This window comes from Uloborus diversus, chromosome 1, assembly GCF_026930045.1.
Source record: "Uloborus diversus isolate 005 chromosome 1, Udiv.v.3.1, whole genome shotgun sequence".
NCBI lineage: Eukaryota > Metazoa > Arthropoda > Arachnida > Araneae > Uloboridae > Uloborus > Uloborus diversus.
The window spans coordinates 24,724,729-24,742,142 of NC_072731.1; the positions used below are offsets into that span (position 1 = coordinate 24,724,729).

The 17,414-nt window shown below is 33.9% G+C and overlaps 1 long non-coding RNA gene across 1 annotated transcript; it reads right to left on the reverse strand.

Annotated features, from left to right (window-relative positions):
* Window positions 1-737: 737 nt before the first annotated feature.
* LOC129234490 (uncharacterized) lies at window positions 738-13,733 on the reverse strand. Its single transcript, XR_008581546.1, has 2 exons — window positions 13,540-13,733; window positions 738-4,223 (listed from the first exon to the last, which is right to left on the reverse strand). It is a non-coding gene; the product is annotated as an uncharacterized LOC129234490 (long non-coding RNA).
* Between the last annotated feature and the right edge of the window lie 3,681 nt (window positions 13,734-17,414).

Below are 17,414 nucleotides of genomic sequence, written 5' to 3' on the forward strand. Positions count from 1 at the left end.
GGTAAATTCACATTATTTTTTTTCTCTAATTGAAGCCTGATTGTTGAACATGCGTCACTTGACATAATTTTTATTTCCGAGTTAGACTGTGAAAAGCCGGGCAATGCAGCTAGTAGTAAATAAAAGTAAAGTTTTCAAGAAATTCTGGAAGGAAGTCTGTGGCGGACCTGCGTCCATGAGACCCCATAGCACCAGCCTTGAAATTTTGTAAAAAGTTACTTCGAGCTCCGGGGTTGAGCACCTGGGGTTTTATTTTTTAAAATTCGAATTAGTTTTTTTGGAATCAATTTTTTAAGCTCAAATTTAGCGTAAATTGCGTATTATTGCCTATTAAAGGAGTGAAAAATTACTTGCACATATTAATATTATAAACCGTTGGAAAGGGTAGAATTTTCCGCGTTCTACGCAAATTTGTTTCAATGCTCTTATTTAAATACGCTGTAATCATAAAATTTTCTTTCTCTCACAAAATCGTCAATTTTACTCATTTGACGCTGATTTTTACTATGGAACCATTTAGCAGTGAAGGTTACTATTAGAGATTACAAAAACATGGCTGCTTAAAATAGATTCTTAGAAATTATCAGTTCCCAAAGTACAGCACTCTCCCCTACTTCCAAACGTAAAGAACGCTTCTTAAGTCTATTTATTGAGGCGTAGATAGTTTTAATCTAATACATATAGAAATCCGTCATATATGTTGAATGACATCTGTAAAGCGTAAAAACAACTCAGTCTACAACTTTTATTCACTTTTATTAAAGAAAATCTATTTAAATTTACAGTACATGATAAGTAGAGATGCAACGATTAATCGGTGGTAATCGGTAATCGATCATAATAGACCACTTTGTTGATTATTCATTACTGATCAATTTTCACCGATTAATTAGAGAAAAAAATAGTTAAATATGTTTTGCTATTTTTAATTTTATGAACACTCTGAAAGAATTTTAATTCTTTTTAATTATTTTTTTACATTTTTTAAAAAATATATACATTTTTCAACTATACAACTTTTGCACACATATCATGTGTCACTACTTTTCTCCACTTTCAGCAATGAGCTTTAAGATTGCCTCAATTTTCGTAAAATAAAAGGCCTGCGTTAAATGGCTACTAGTCGTAAAAAAGTCGATACTAAACTGAAAGTGTGTATATACAACGTTCTATATTAACTAAATTATTTGAATTTTTATATATTGTTAACAACCGAATATAATTTTGAAAATTGGTTTGCAGAATTAAAATAAAATTTTGGAACATTATTTTTAAGAGAAATAATGAAAATGGAGAAAAATAAATCATCATTCACAGAGAAAAAGAAATTTTCAATTAATCTGAAAAGTCAAAATTGTAAGTTTAATAAAACTTTATGTGAAAAATTTTAGTATTAAAATCATTATCATTGTAGCTAATCGGCATCGGCATTATCTTTTGCCTATTAATTGGTAATCGATCAATTTGTTTATCGGTGCATCCCTAGTGGTAAGTCTACATGAAATAGTATACAAAATTTTTCTAAATATAATCTTAAAAAAACGGCTAGTTTTGTGAGCAGCGTGAAGTCTATTACATACTGAAGAAATCTGTAAAGTACACTAAGGAACCTCATGGACAAAGTAACTTCTAATGAATTTACACAGGCTATCGATTATTTTCTTGGTATAGTTTGGGGTGGCCCAAAGCGGGTAGGTTTTCGAAGAACGCTCGAAAATTGTAAGTTTTGGACTTTTCTCGCAACAATTTCGGTTTATTTCCTAACAGGGTTCTTAAACTTAAAAATAAAAAGTGATTTTTGCATTATTTCAAACCCAATATTTATTTATTACCAAACATTACAAACACTTGAAAAGCCCGCTTTGCTCTACCAGGGGGCCCAAAGCGGGTAAGCTTAACTAATTGTGATTTGGTACATTTGCCAATCAAAAATGAAGTTATAAATGATTAAAATAATTGACTAGCTACCTTCCATTAATATATATATATCCAATTTAAAGTCAGCACGTTTGTTTACAAAACATAAAGAAATAACTGATTAAATTAATAGACTAATTGCCATCCTAAAAAATAACTTTTTAAAGTTATACTTATCCAATTGAAATAGAAAATCCAACTCAGCACATGTGTCAAGAAATTATAAATAAATATATGATTAAAACCTATACCCACTTTGCCCGGAGGCATGTTTTTTATTTCAATAATTATAACCTTAAATTTAAAAAAGAAACAAACAAAATGACCATTGTAGTTTGTAGGTGGATGGTGTCAGAATAACTTAGTATTATTAACAGTCAAAGAATAAAAAAAGCAGGTCTTCGACTAATCACAAGTTACAAAAACTTCATTTTTTTTTAGAAATGTATCTTTTTTTTTTTAAAGAGCTTGTTGCGCCATGCCGCTTCATTGCTGCTTCGCTAGGACGGATTAAAACTCGGGAGTGTTCGGGTGAACACGACATACATATGCATCTCCGTTTACACACCATGGTGAAGGGGTGGAGTGTGGCATACGAAGGCCAACCCGCTTTGGGCCACCCTCCCCATGGAAGGTTTAGGCTTTCATTATAAGCTGAATCATGTCAATATAGTCCATGAGAAGTTTCAGTACTGTCCAATGAAAAATAATTTCACATTTTATTACGAGTTTTGATAATTTTCAAAGAAAGCTTATAAAAACAAAGGAATCTAGATAGAAAAAGTGTATACATTGCATAGCATTTTCTTTTATAGTTTGAATAACAACGCCAGTAAAATATATAAAAATGACGACTATACATAAATAAATACGTTTGTAGGGTTCAGCGGAGTTCTTAACAATCATCAAAGAATGTATATGAAATCAGTAATTCCTATTAAATTTATATTTGTGTTCGGATGATTTGCAGATTTAATCATAATACCAATAGAAGATTTGTAATATATTTATAAAAATAAATGCAAAAATGATTTTTTTTTTCCTGCTTGCTCATGTATTTATAACTTTCAATATTTATAACCTTTATAATCAGTTCGAATAAGTAACTAAAAAAATCTAGGCTGATACATTGAACTAACAATATAGATACTATCTATAACTCTCACTAAGTATCCAATACCATTTATAAAGGCTTATTTCCTATATTTTCTAAACACTTTCCACATGTTTTATGAAAACATATCGCATCCTGGCTAGTCCAGTGACACAACTCAAAATTTCGGAAAAACGTACTAACTATTGATTTAATATTTTAACTTTGTGCTATTTCTTGTGCCGTTACCCTATGCATCATTAATTTAAACAACGAAAACTAACCAGTGAAAAGTCATAATGATTTTGAGCGTACTATTATATTTGAGACTAAAGCATTTAAAGCGACTAATGCGTAAAACTTCGTCCTCCCCAATGCTGTTTTTTTTTTTTTTTTTTTTTGAGTTGTTTCATTTTTCTTGCCAGGGAGCGATGTTGATCTCTAGAACAAGAGTCCCTGAATTTTGTCAATTGTTTTCGGTGGAAATCAGATGACGCTGATTGTTTTGCATCAAATGAAGGGCTTTAGATCTCCAGTTGATGTCAAAAACTACACCTTCAAGCGACTTGTCGTTGAATTGGATTTATAGTACAGTTCAGATTTATTGGCGCTCAGTTTTTGACAAGTTCACTTCAAAACCGGTGGAAAACAAGAAAAGAATGAGTAGCTGTAATCAAGCGTTGGAGAAAAAAGTTTTTTTGAGTGGCAGGGGGAGCGTCTTTGTTCACAGTAAGAAATAAATTTCAAAAGAAAGTTCGCGCCAAACTTCCTTGTAATGAAAGGAACTTGGTAAGCTTATATCACTTTGATTCAGATTCACTTTCCGTAGAAATATCCAATCTTCGCTCTTGATTTGCTTATCGCGTTCACTGCCCTTTCCATTTCCTACGAATTTGATGCTTTGACTCTTTCACAGAGCGCCAACAATGCTGAGGTGCACTTGACTTTCCTTCTCAAGCTCTTCTGCGGCATCTTCCCGCTTTTCTATCAAAGCGATATCCTCTGCAGCACTTAGCTCCCTTCGGTGGTGTGCAGTTGCAGCCGAACATGTCGCACAGCGGTTTGGTGATTCCTTGAATCGATACTTGTCGTTTCAAGTGGTTGGTGGATTCCTCACTAATAAAGCTGCTACTCGGGGCCGCAAACGATGAAATGCCAGAGATGATTAGAACAAGGACGAAGACGTAAATGAGCTTCATGATTGGTCTGCCACCTGCGAAGAAAAAGAAAAATCTGATATGTTGTGTCAAAAATGGTAAGTGCCGCTGAAAGGCTCTCATAACAAGAGCCTTGACTTGGAAAGAGCTCATTCCTCTTCGGGGGGAGGAGGACTACGTATGTTTGGGATGTAGCGCTCCTGGTGAACTTTAGGGATGGCACCCCCCCCCCTTTCGCGCCATTTCATCGAAATTCAATAAAATCAGTATCATTAGCAATTCATTATGAAACATTAATAGTGTTCGTTCTTGAACCAAAGACAAGGGTACATTTTTCAGTTCTATTTATAACAATGGATTTCTTCTCTCTCTTTGTTACTCTTTTCAAAAGAGCATTAATTAGAAGAACGTTTGTAAAATAAACATAGTTTATACTTTAAAAAAAATTGAAAATTTAATGTAAAATTAGAACATTACAAAGATTTTATTTTATGACTCGTGGTACCCGTACGGCTTTGCCCGTAGTAAAAAATTAAAAGGCTTTTGGATCACCTGTATATTTTCAAGTAATGGATGATGAATTTCTCGCCAAATTGCTATGTTCATTTGCTCTCATATGTTACGGTTCCCATGTTATCATAACTTGGTAATTTACTCGCCCATCTTATGATAATTTTGCTCGGAAAAATGTTCTTAAAAGTGGAATAGAAAAATAACAAAATCAAATTTTCGAAAAATCGCTTCGAGGTGCTCAACTCTATGCTACGAACTAATTCTGTGCCAAATTTCATGAAAATCGGCAGAACGGTCTAGGCGCTATGCGCGTAACAGACATATAGAGACACATTCATCCAGACGCACAGACATCCAGAGACACAGACTTTCAGCTTTATTATTATCAAAGATAAAGATTAGACAGTTGTAATAAGTATGAAAAGTAAAACTGTACTTGGGGTATTATGTCAGGCAAAGCCGTCGCGAGAGCAAAAAACTGGGGGGGGGGGGAGGAGCTCGGTGGCACCCCCAACACATTTAAAAGTACACAGAGGTAGAGTGGATTCAGTTTCTGATTTATAAGGTAGAAGGCAGCCATTTCTGTATCTAGATCTAAATATTAGCAATATATACCTATACGTTAGTTAAATAAAAAGTATGAGAAAAAGGGGTTTTCACCCGGAAAATTTTCGAAATTGTTCTTCTAACAACGCAGTTTTGGACGATCTTAGATAATGTTTGGTCTTGGGAGGTGAGATGGTAGGGAACCCACCCCCGGCAGTTTTTCGAAATTTGAACTCTAAAAACGCAATTGTACTTTGGAAAATTTCCGGGATAGAGCCCCCGAATCTCTGCTCTCCCCCGAACATCACCAAGATCAATCTAAAACTGCGTTTTTACAGCAGCAATCCGGGAGAGAGAACCCTAGCTCCACTCTCCCTTACATAATCGGATTTAATCTACAATTACGTTTTTTTCAGATTTAATTTCGAAAATACCCACAGGAGAGCCCTTAAACTTCTTTTCCCCGTAATTTTGACAAAGATCGTCTAAAAGCAGTTGCGGATCCAGAAATCTGTTTTGGAGAGGACTAAGACCGGGCTATCGCAATGTCAAAACGAAGGGGTGGGGGTTGAGTTTACCGCCCTTAATTTTTTCAAACGCATATGGGCAATTCCACGGGTAACTGACTGACAGGGGCGCTGGGTTTTGAAAATCAATGGGGGTGCTAGAACACAGAGTGCAAGGGGGAGGGAGGGGCGAACAAAAGCTAACTTTCAAAATGTAACTTTGATGAAAATGTGCTTCAGTATTTTGAAGAGAAATATTTGACGAAACATATTTTTCCCCACACAATAATTCTATAAGACCAAAAAAATATTTATTATATTAATGCAATATTTTACCAAAGAAAATATTACCTAGTTAGAATCATAAGTGATTGAAACATGATAGTGCAATTTGTTACATTTTGTTATGCTTAACTAAATGTTAAAAAATACGTAAATAAATATCCAAAATCAAACAAAAACAAATTTGTTCTGATATTTTTTTAAATATGAGAAAAAATGAAAGTTGTGGAATATTAAATACTAAGATTAATATTTTTGAAGAATAAAAAACACTTACTTTGAATACGTTCAAATCAGTATAAGAATAAGGACGGGGATGCAGGACTTCATTGAATTTTTATTGAAGGATGAACTTAATCGAATGCACGTCTGAATATTTGTCATTTGTTTTTTTTTTTTTTTAATATTATATTAGATTGCATATTGGCACTAGTGAGATCGATCCAAGATTCTTTATTTTTTATTTTGATTGTACGTCCTCCCTCCCCATGAACGTAAATTATGTAAACCCAAGAGTATGTGCAATTGAACTGTAGAAGGAAAAGTTTTAAAAAGAACTGAAATATTTTTTATCCTTTGATGGCTTGGAAGCATGCCTTGACGTTCTATCTCACTTAGAAAGATCTTGATTGCAAAAGAGCAATGAGTTACACCTGTCAAATGAGTCATACATTAACTAGCGAAGAAGTAATATGGTACTTGAGGATTAACATTTCTTGAAAAATCCCGGATTGTTTTCTAAAAGCGGTAAATGTAATCGGTGTAAATATTAAATGATATGACCCTCGAGCGTTTTTGCATATGCAGGAAAAAATACATTTGATATAATTATTTTGCATATTAAGGAGAAAAAAAAGTATTCAATGCATGAATAAGTGAGGGTAAATTTCATAAACGTCGAGGTATTTTGGCCTTAATGGGACTAAAATGTAAAAAAGAAAATGCTCAAATGGAAAAAAAATAAGTACCTTTCTGTCGCAACAGATCTCTGGTCTGGAGGTCATGTTAATTTTGGAAATAGATTCCCCTTTAAAGTGTATTATCTGTTTTCTAATGCTTATTGGTAGTCGGGGAGGGGGGGTCCCGGAACCCCAATAAATATGTTGGGGGAAGTTCGAGCACCGCAGCACCCCTGGAGTGGGCGCCTCAGTCTGAATGGCATTCTCAAAGCAAAACAATAAGTATTTTGAAAAATAAAACAAAATATATACTTTTAAAAATAGCTTTTCTCTAGGCTTATTGTACTTTTAAGCTGAATTTCACGGTATAATTGAATTTCCATAATACATTTTGGGTGGTTTTAGAAAAATTGTTAAAAGCATAGTAACTGACTGACATGAATACAACCTGTGTGAAAATCAAGGCTGCCCCCTAAATATCGCGAAGACACCCCAAAAGCAAGAGCCCTCTCAAAAAGGGAAAAATACCTCTCAAAACACCCCTCCCCTAAAATTTTAACGGCGAAGTCTGCGCCATGACCCCCCCCCCCCCCGCCCCTTAAGTGGGCACCCCTGTGAAAAGTAATACTGATTCAATATAAGATTTCTCTAAAAGTAAAAGGATTTTTTTTTTTTTTTTTAAATTTAAATCAGGATCAAAGAACAAAAGATGAATAACCTTTTGGCTTATGGCATTTGAATTCGAAAATATTGCTACAATAAAGAATACAGTAATCAGAACAGCTTGGTAAATGACTGATGTTTCTGAAGTTTTCTAAATATACTAATTCAAATGTTCAAAATTGAGCATCAAAACTTGGAATGAGTTTACACAAAAGGTAAGCATTGAAAATATGTACATCCGTTAAATTTAATACAGTGAAACCTGTGTAAGTTGACCACTTGCGGTGCAGTCCTTTGGTGGTCAACTTAGACAGGTGGTCAACTTATAGAGGGAGTAATGTTTTTTTTTTTTTTTTTTTTTTTGTCATTTCTTGCACCATGTATTCATTTTTTTAATGATTGACACTTACTCTTTCTGTTTAACTCACTTTCATTGTTTAGCATTACTTTGAAACAATATTTTAAAATGTTATTCAAATATTTTTAGAGATTATTTTCCCAGAATGACATATAATGTGTCATGCAAATTTAAAATTTCAGTAAATTGATCAAAAAAAAAAAAAAAAAAATCTTATTGTTTATGAAAAGTTACTCATTTGATATTAATAGTTCCTAAAAATTCATAGCTTCTCAAATTGCAAATTTTTCTCATATACATTTATAACTCCATGATGATCTACTTTTAAACAAAATAACTCCTTATTGAATTTGGCGCACTTACTAGACACTAGTTTTAGAAATTCCATATGTGTCAGCTAATTTTCTCTAGCTTTCTCCCTTTTCAATTAGTTTCAATATTTCATACTTTTTATCAATCTCAAGTTCAACTAACTTTCTTTTTGAAGCCATTTTATGTAAAACTATAACACAAGCAACAAACTGGACTCTCATAGTTTAAAAAAGCAGTTGAGAATGAAAATGTCGTATCTCTTAATCCCTTGCACCAGAAATACTGCAATGCAAGTAACTTTACTCTTTAGCACAATTCCATTGTTGTCACAAAATTTTACAACTGGAAAAAAATACTTTGTACTTTTCTATTGACACATGTTTTCATAAAGAAAAACAAGTTTGGGGAATAAAAGGGTTCTTAATAGTTTTCCCATGTGGTTAAACTCAAAAGGAGGTTTAGTTATGCTACTGTTTCATTTAGTTAGTAAAACGCTGGTCTGGTATCAAAAATGTTCTTGGAAAGCTATAAAAAAAATAATAAAATAAAACAATTTGCTAAGTAAAATTTAAAAAAATAAACCAAGTGGTCAACTTACAAAGGGTTTTTTACAATGCTCCAAACCAAATTTGGTGTTCATTAGTGGTCAAGATAGACAGGTGGTCAAGGTAGAGAGGTGGTCAAGTTACAGAGGTTTTCCTTCATTATATAACATAGGACTAATTCCGTTCCTGACAAAAGCGGTCAACATAGACAGGTGGTCAACTTACAAAGGTGGTCAACTTTACAGGTTTTACTGTATTGCTAAAATAAAAATTTGCAATACTTACAACAAGTTGGTTGGTAACTGACTGACATATCGGCAACTGACTGACATTACAAACATACAACACAAAATATCCATTTAAAAAAAATGCATTTTCTCCTAGTTTATTGATTTTTTCAATCTGAATTTAATGGTATAATTGAATTTCTAAAATCTAGTTTAGATGATTTTTTAAACAATGGTAAAAACACGGTAACTGACTGATATAACTAAAATAAAGTTACATGATAAAAAGTTAGCATATCTCCAATTCTGAGAATGCTCCTTTTAGAGGCTTTAATGCCATCCCCGAGCAAGTTATCAATTTTTAAAAATAAAGCATTAAAAAAAAGTCGTTTGGCCTTTAAGCAGATATAAGATAACTAGCACCTTCCTCGCACCTCTAGTCAACGGAAAAATCAGTTCGTAAATGAAATATGTTCTACCTACCTGAAACATTTTTCATTCTTTTATAGATGCTTCAACAAAAAAGCGCTTTCGCATGGTCAGGGCCGACTAGAGGTTATGCGAGCCTAGTTAGAAAGTAGGAACCCGACCCTTGGGGAGGGAAGACGGTGCTCGGTTTTGACGAAGGTTTTTTTAGCTTACTGGGGGGGGGGGATAATCGCCGACCATGACAAGGGGCTTCTCAGCAGCAACGCGAAAGCTATGGTGTAGCGGAGGAGAAAGGGGAGTCATTAACCTTATGAAAAAAAAAAAAAAAACTCTGAGAGATTTTGTGTCTAAAAATCAGCTCCTTCCCCACTTTTCTACTATAACCTTGCGTATTGTATAAGAAAATGAAATAATAGTTTAAAAAACTAAAAAAAACACGCTTTCATTGCAAAATGAACTAAAAAGTTAAAAATAATCTTTGGATGACAAGTATATAAAGTAATTGACTAAACACTTAATTTTACTGTAATAAAAAAAAAGCATGGGGGCTGCCTATTTACATTTTTGCATGGAAAACAAGTTTAAGAAATTTAAGACAACTGATAAGAAGCCCCCCCCCCCACCCCACCACATGCTTTTTTTCTATTACAGTAAAATTAAGTGTTTGGTCAATTACTTTATATACTTGCCATCCAAAGATTATTTTCAACTTTTTAGTTCATTTTGCTACTAAAGCGTGTTTTTTTAGTTTTTTAAACTGTTATTTCATTTTTTTACTTTTTAGTTCTTTTTGCTACAAAAGCGTGTTTTTTTAGTTTTTTAAACTATTATTTTTTCAAGTAAGATTTTGATGCTAAATATTGCAAACACTTGTAACTCTTAAATGAAATATTTGCGCGTGTGTTCGATTTTTATAATGGAATATATCTTAGTATTCTATTGCATTATTTGCATCAGACATTTTGAACACTTTCTGGTAAATTCATGTGCAAACATTGTTACACTCCGCAACTCTGATTTGTACGTTGTAAGTATAATTCTAATAAGCCACTGGATATTTGTCTAAAGGAAAGTTGGACCCACAAAGATACCCACAAACATACAAGTTAAGCTAATAGAAGCGTGTTGATTAGAATAAACTATTAACTTATCGTTAATAAATTAATTTGATTATAGAATATTGCATTGTCATCGGGTCTGAGGTTGCATTCCAAATTTTAAAAGAATCCGATCACAAAAAGAGGGCGAAAATTGAGTTGCAAGATTATAAATTTAATTTCGGTGTAGACGGAATTAGAACGCACGCCCAATGATTCCCGGAGGTGGACGTCAGAGAAGACTCGCGCCTTAGACCGCTCGGCTACGAATGCTCATAAAGTGGTGGAATGTATTGACAGCAATAAGCTACTAGCTCTTAGTCCAAAGGAGAGTTACTCACAAGCATATAAGTGAAGCTAATAAAAGCGTGTTAAAAAAGTTAAGCATTGCTCGATCTACGCTTTTAAGAGCTTTTTTAAAGAAATTTAAGAAAAGGAAAAAAGTTTTTAAGGGTTATTTTCTGATGATTCTAATACAGTGGCCATCTCTACGCTACATTTGCCGTAAAACACATTTTATTTAAAAAAAAGAGAGTCCTAATACCTGAATTATCTTTCCATCTTGTCAGTATGTGTGGGGAGAGGGGGGGGATCTATACAGACTCATTCTTTATTGAAAACAAGTATTACACAAATAATTCAACAAAATTAGATGAAACAAAGGAAAAACTTTAAAATCCGGACGTTTTGTCCAGTCTGCTCAGAAAACTGGACGTTATGTCCTAGCTGTCCAAAAATGTGGACGTTCTGTCCTTGAACCTTTTGTCCGTCGGACAATGTGTCCGTTGGACGTTATGTCCGCTGGACGTTATGTCCGTCGGACGTTCTGTCCCTCGGACGTTTTGTCCCTCGGACGTTTTGGACCTGGACGTTATGTACATGGACGTTTTGGATCTGGACGTTATGTCCGGTTCCCCTTTTCACTGCACTGAATTAAGCAAAATTGAATTTAGAATCAAAGGCGCTTTTTTTTATATCAAACTTTGCAAAAAATAAGTTTTTTATGTGACAAATTTTGCGCAGAAAAAGAGGTAGAAAATAATAGTCACCTCATGACATGAAGGCAAAAAAACTCGCGTCAAAATGTCATTTTATCTAGTGTAAGATGATTTCATTCCTCATTTTTTATACAATTGCGGTTTTTAGATTTTAATTCTGAAAACTGGACAGGGGAGAGCCCTCAAACATCTTCTCCCCATAACGTTACCAAAGATCGTCTAAAACGCACACTTTTAAGGTAATAAATTCAAAAAAAATTTCCCCTCTCGAAACATTATCGAAAATCGCCTGAAACTGCGTTTTTTGAGTTTCAATTTCAAAAAACTTCTGACGAGAGCCCACGAACTTCCCCCCTCTGATTATCTGAACTCGCGACGGCAGGATTTTTTTTCACTTCAATGAAATGTTTAAATTTTAATACTGAATAAACGCATTTCAGACAACTTCAAGTGCTACTCAAAACATTTCATTAGCCATTAACCAGGGATGCCCCCCCCCGTAAGAGCAACCCCCCTCTAAATATCGCGAAGACCCCTCCTAAAGCCATAACCACCCAAAAAAAAAGTAAAAAATACCTCTCAAAACACTCCCCCTAAAAATTTTAATGACGCAGTCTGCGAGATGACTCCTCCCCCCCCCCCAGGTGGGCAGCCCTGCATTAACACCCAATAAATAGTTTTGAAAAACGTCATCGTTTACTTGAATGAACTTTGGTGATGTCGAAAAGACGTACAGTCAAGTGCCCTTACTTCGGACAGTTTTGAACTTTTACCTTTCGTAGCATATTAATCATGTTTTCTATTCGAAGTAAGTATTCTAATTTTAGGTAAAGGCCTTAATACTTCACCTTAGGACAAGATATAGATGTGTAGATATGTCCCTTTAAAAATAAAACAAAAAAATGTTCACTGTCAAAAGTTAGGGATCCCCCTCCCTAACTTGAGACGCTTAACATTTTGATATTTCTTTCATGTATGCAGCAATAGGTAATAACTTGGGACACCAACTATCATTTTAAAGAAGCTTATTTTAAAACCAAATAAAGAAAAAAATATCATTTGATAGAAATAATATAATCTTGTGTGTAAACGTTCAAAGATTTCAGAATGTTTACTTTCCCTTGAAAACATTGAATGTCTCCCCAACTTTCTTAATTCTTTTGAATGTAATATTTCCATGTTCCCCTCTATAATAGGAAGCAGCATAAAAAAAATTGATGAACCCAAATACAGTGCAGCTGATTTTTAGCTCTTCATGTTTCATCATTTCACATTCATTTTCATTCCTTCATAATACGGGAAATTCACAACATATATAAATTAGTCTCGTCGATTGGTCCATATTTTAAGACTCATTTTCATTAGTAGAGGTAGCATATGTATATAATATTTTGGCAAAACGTCTTTTGCTCATCAATAAATTCCAATCATTTTATCAATGACAACTTTTCTGTCCTGTTATGCTATGACACATTTATTGTCATCAGAATAGTCAAAATTTCAGAACGTAAGGCATAGGTACATAGCCGAGATAAAATGCGAAACAATTTCAAACTAACGCTGCTCAGTTAGCGTAGGTAACCAAAGTTATATCGATACTTAACAATCGCATATTTTTTCGAAATTTTCAAAATCAATCAACCAACCCATAAAAGTTGATACATCAAAGTTTAACTCACATAGCCTTGAAAGATATCTATTAGTTTATTCTGTAACAGCATTTATTTCTTACTGGTGAAATACCGACAGACGTAACAGCCCTCAAAACTAAATGCGGCAAAATGTCCCATGTTAGTTAGTGTCCCCAAGTATGGACACTTGACTGTACAAGTTTAATGACCTCACAGCCCCCAGAGCAAAATCTTACATTCGCCACTGTCGAGCACTGTCCTTTTACATACATAAACAAACAATTAAAAGCATTTATAATAAATTGAATGAGCACTGTAAAACAAATCAAATGCCATTCATTCAAAAAGGAACATTGAAAACGTTACCTGGATTCGCGGAAAGCAGCTTCAACGCAGCAATCCGAATAGCTCAGAACGCACAATAGAAAAGGTTGTCTCGAAAGTTGTGTGGTTGCTTATTCTTAGCACGCTTCTTCAAAATGTTGGATCGCTGCCCTCCCCTCTTTCTAGTTTTTAATCTGTCTATTCATTCAACTTTGGAAAATATTACTCACGTCAGACCAAAACTAATTCCTCTTCCGACTGTTGCCCTTGGTGTAGGTTACGTCGCGGGAACTCGGTGACGTTTTAAAGGTTGTAACGGCGTTGATTGTAGATCCGGTTTTTAAACTTATTAAAAGTGCAGTAGGATCTCGTTTATCCGGCATCCGTTTATTCGGATCTTCTGTTTATCCGGATCAATTATGTTGAAGTAAAAATTAAAATAACAAAAAAAAAAATCACTCAAATAATCAATACAAGTTGTGATAGCATGAACGGAACTATAAATACACCAAATATTCACTTTTAATAATTTTGATTAAATGTAGAGCTCCTGTATAGGTAGTACAATAAGTAATAGTAATGTAACAACATGGCGTGTTGGAGCGTCAGTCTGACATTAAAAAATGCAGCTGAAATATAACTAATAAAGTGTTTGCGAGAAGCAATCCCATGTAACTTTAATGTAATAAAGCATTGTTTTTACTGTAATAAAAGTGGTGATTTAACGGGGGGGGGGAGCAGGAGACAAAATCCCCCCCTCCCAAGGTTTTGAGAGACAAAAGTATTTGCATACAAAAGTACCTGGTATTTATCGGTTTTAGACATCATTTGACACGATATTGTACACTTTGCCTCCTCCCCCCCCTCCGGGAAAAGTTTAAAGTGACGGACCTGTTAATACGGGTTATTTTCCTGTGGTGTCTCTTGGTTCTCAAGTTAGTAGTAAAGCTTTGCATATCCTAATTTTTCACAAATATACAGACATAACTACAAGAGAACCATCGATTGAAAAGCATCGTGTATTTGTATAAAACAGAGGTTGCGCTACATTTTCAACTTGCGGTACCGTCTGTAGAATTCGAATTTTCTCACGCCATCCCAGTCCATCTCTATTTTATGAATGCATTGATACTAGGGGTGTGCGACATCGATGTCGATGTTAATAACATCGACGTTTTACTTTCGATGTTTTTGGACCACCGATGTGTTGGTTTCGATGTTTTTTCTATCTTGATGTTTCTGCATTTTAATTGAAAATTATCATAAAATTTGATCTAATTTTCTCTCTAGGTAATTAAGTTTACTTATGGAGTTGCCAAAAAAAAGTCAATTTTTTTGCACCCATTTTATAAGATCAATTTTTCTGTGTAGAGGATGATTTTTGGGAAGATCACTACAAGATAGTAGAAGATTAACTAGAGAGTGAGGAAGAGGTCAAAGCTATCGGAAGAACCTGACACTGGTAGTCTGGTGCCAGAACTAGCAGTCTATTTCAAGGCTCCAGTTCTTAAACTAAAGGAAAATCCTATACGTTACTACGGTGAAAATTTATAACTTTAAAAATTCAAAGCTGGTAAAAGTTGCTTTAAAGTATTTGATAGTGATGGCAACTTCTGTTCCATCGGAAAGAGATGTTTCTCTGAGTAGTGGGATAGTCTGAGAAAAGAAAAATCCGCTTCTGGAGGACAAAGTAAACAAACTTCTTTTTCTCCAAACTGTCAACACCAATATTCGGGATTACTTATCGACTTCCCCCAACAAGTCGTCCTTCTATTACTTACAGTTTGTGTTTAATTATTAACTAACAGTACAACACATATTTCTTGCTCTTAAAAATAGTTTTTAGAATTTTGTATTTTTAAAATAATTAGCACAACTTTTTCTCATCATTCAACTGACGGTAATTGCTATGATACATTTTTTTTAGATTCTTTTTTGATGTAAATTTGACTTTAGTTTCATTCAGTTTGAAAATATATCCTTATTACTATAACTAGTTTGTATTAATCGGTGCTTGTCTTATTATCAATTTTTGTCCTATTATAATACCAAGATGTTGCAAAATTATTCTTATTAAATTATATTCATGATTTGATGCTCAGTATTTTCAGTATATTCGTCGGGTACGTATTCTTTTGTATTGCTTAACTTAGTGTAGTATATTCAAAAATGTATGTTATTCATTGATAAAAAGATCGATGTTTTAAAACATCGATGTTTTTTGGTCGATGTATCAATACCATCGATGTTTTAATTTCTAACATCGATGTTTTGCCATCGATGTCGCAAGTCTAATTGATACCATAGATATTTCCCGGTCCCCTTTGCTTCTCCTTGCGGCAGTCACTTTGGGAACCCCGGCCGTTAAAAACTACAGAAATGAGACAGTGAGAAGCTAAGGCATGTAGGAGGAAGTTTTAGTTTTGAGCAAAATACGTTGAAAGTTCAGATCCTAGGTAGGCTTTCATTGAAATTTTGCTTAAAATTTAAAACAGGCTGTGTAGCAACTTATATCAGCAGTGGTACAGCAGAAAACTTTTCTGGGAGTGCTTTTTAAAACTAAAAATTGTTGCTTGATTTTTCAATCATTTCTGATGCAAAAATATTATTCAATACATTATTAAAATAATTAATAATTCTTATAAATATCCCAACGGATATAAAAGAAAAAAAGAGGGGAGAATTGGGGAAAAGAGAAATACATTTATTAATTACCTTTCCTTTAATATTATTTCCCTTTTTCATGTTTTTTTTTTTTTTTTTTCACTAGTTTTCATTTAAAACCTGCTCTTAAGATAAATCAATGCTTTTATGACAGTATACTTAGGCCAGTTAATTGTTTTTCCGAATTCGTTATTCAGAAATTCCAAGTCCAAGAGCAGAATGTGAGAATTAAAGGTGAAACATTTACATTATTTAAGTAAACTACCTAACACATGACATGACATGACACCCCGAAGAGCCCCGCACCTACCATTTTTATGGACCATCTGTTTTAGGTGTCGGGGAGTTCCCCCGACAAATGGGACAGGGAGAGTTAAACACTGACCCTAAGCATTTAGTTGGGCATCCTTGCCACTCCACCGCAGGGCCCAATTTCCCAATAGGCAGAGTAGGCACTGCCTAGGGCGGCAAAATTTTCAGGGGCCGCAAATTTTGCTTTAACCACGTATTTTTTTTTTTTTTTTAATTTTTTAATTATTACTCTTGAAGTGAACTACAAGCATTCTTTCATCTTCCAAAGTGAGATCCATTTCTTGTAATTTAATAATTTATTCTTTCACTTTCTTAAGAAAATGAAATATTTTTCAATCACGGTAATAGATATATGTGAAACAACAAGTGTGAAGACGAAAAGCGGTGTCGGTTGAAGAAAAGCAAACCTCATTGCGTTTGACCAGAAACTCCAACAAGATTGAAGTTACACTAAGATTTTTAGTGCGATAGTAAAGTTTATTCAGTTATGGTTTCTTCAGTGATTGACGTGTATCTTCTCTCTTAATATTTAAAAACTTTTCTATTAATAGTATTAAAGCTGATGGGAAATGACAATGAGAAAACATGCTTAGTTAAAAACTGATGAACAAAAAGGAGTCTTAAAAACGTTTTTAAAACGTGATACATATTTTTCAAATGGGCAGTTTTCAAAAGCATAATCTTTGGGCTTTTTGGAATATAATCCAATTATCCAGTAACAATTATTTACAACCGAAATACCATCGAGCAATGAGGAGTGGTAAGAAGCGTAAAGTGAGTGAACTTATAACACAGAGGAAATTATTTTAATCGTTGATTCATAGATGAAAACAATTCTCAATTTGCCGAATGATAAAACACGAGCATGTGCGAATATCATACATTGATAACACCTAATCGGAAGAAACGTTTAGCATCATTAAAAAACATTTTTAAAAAGA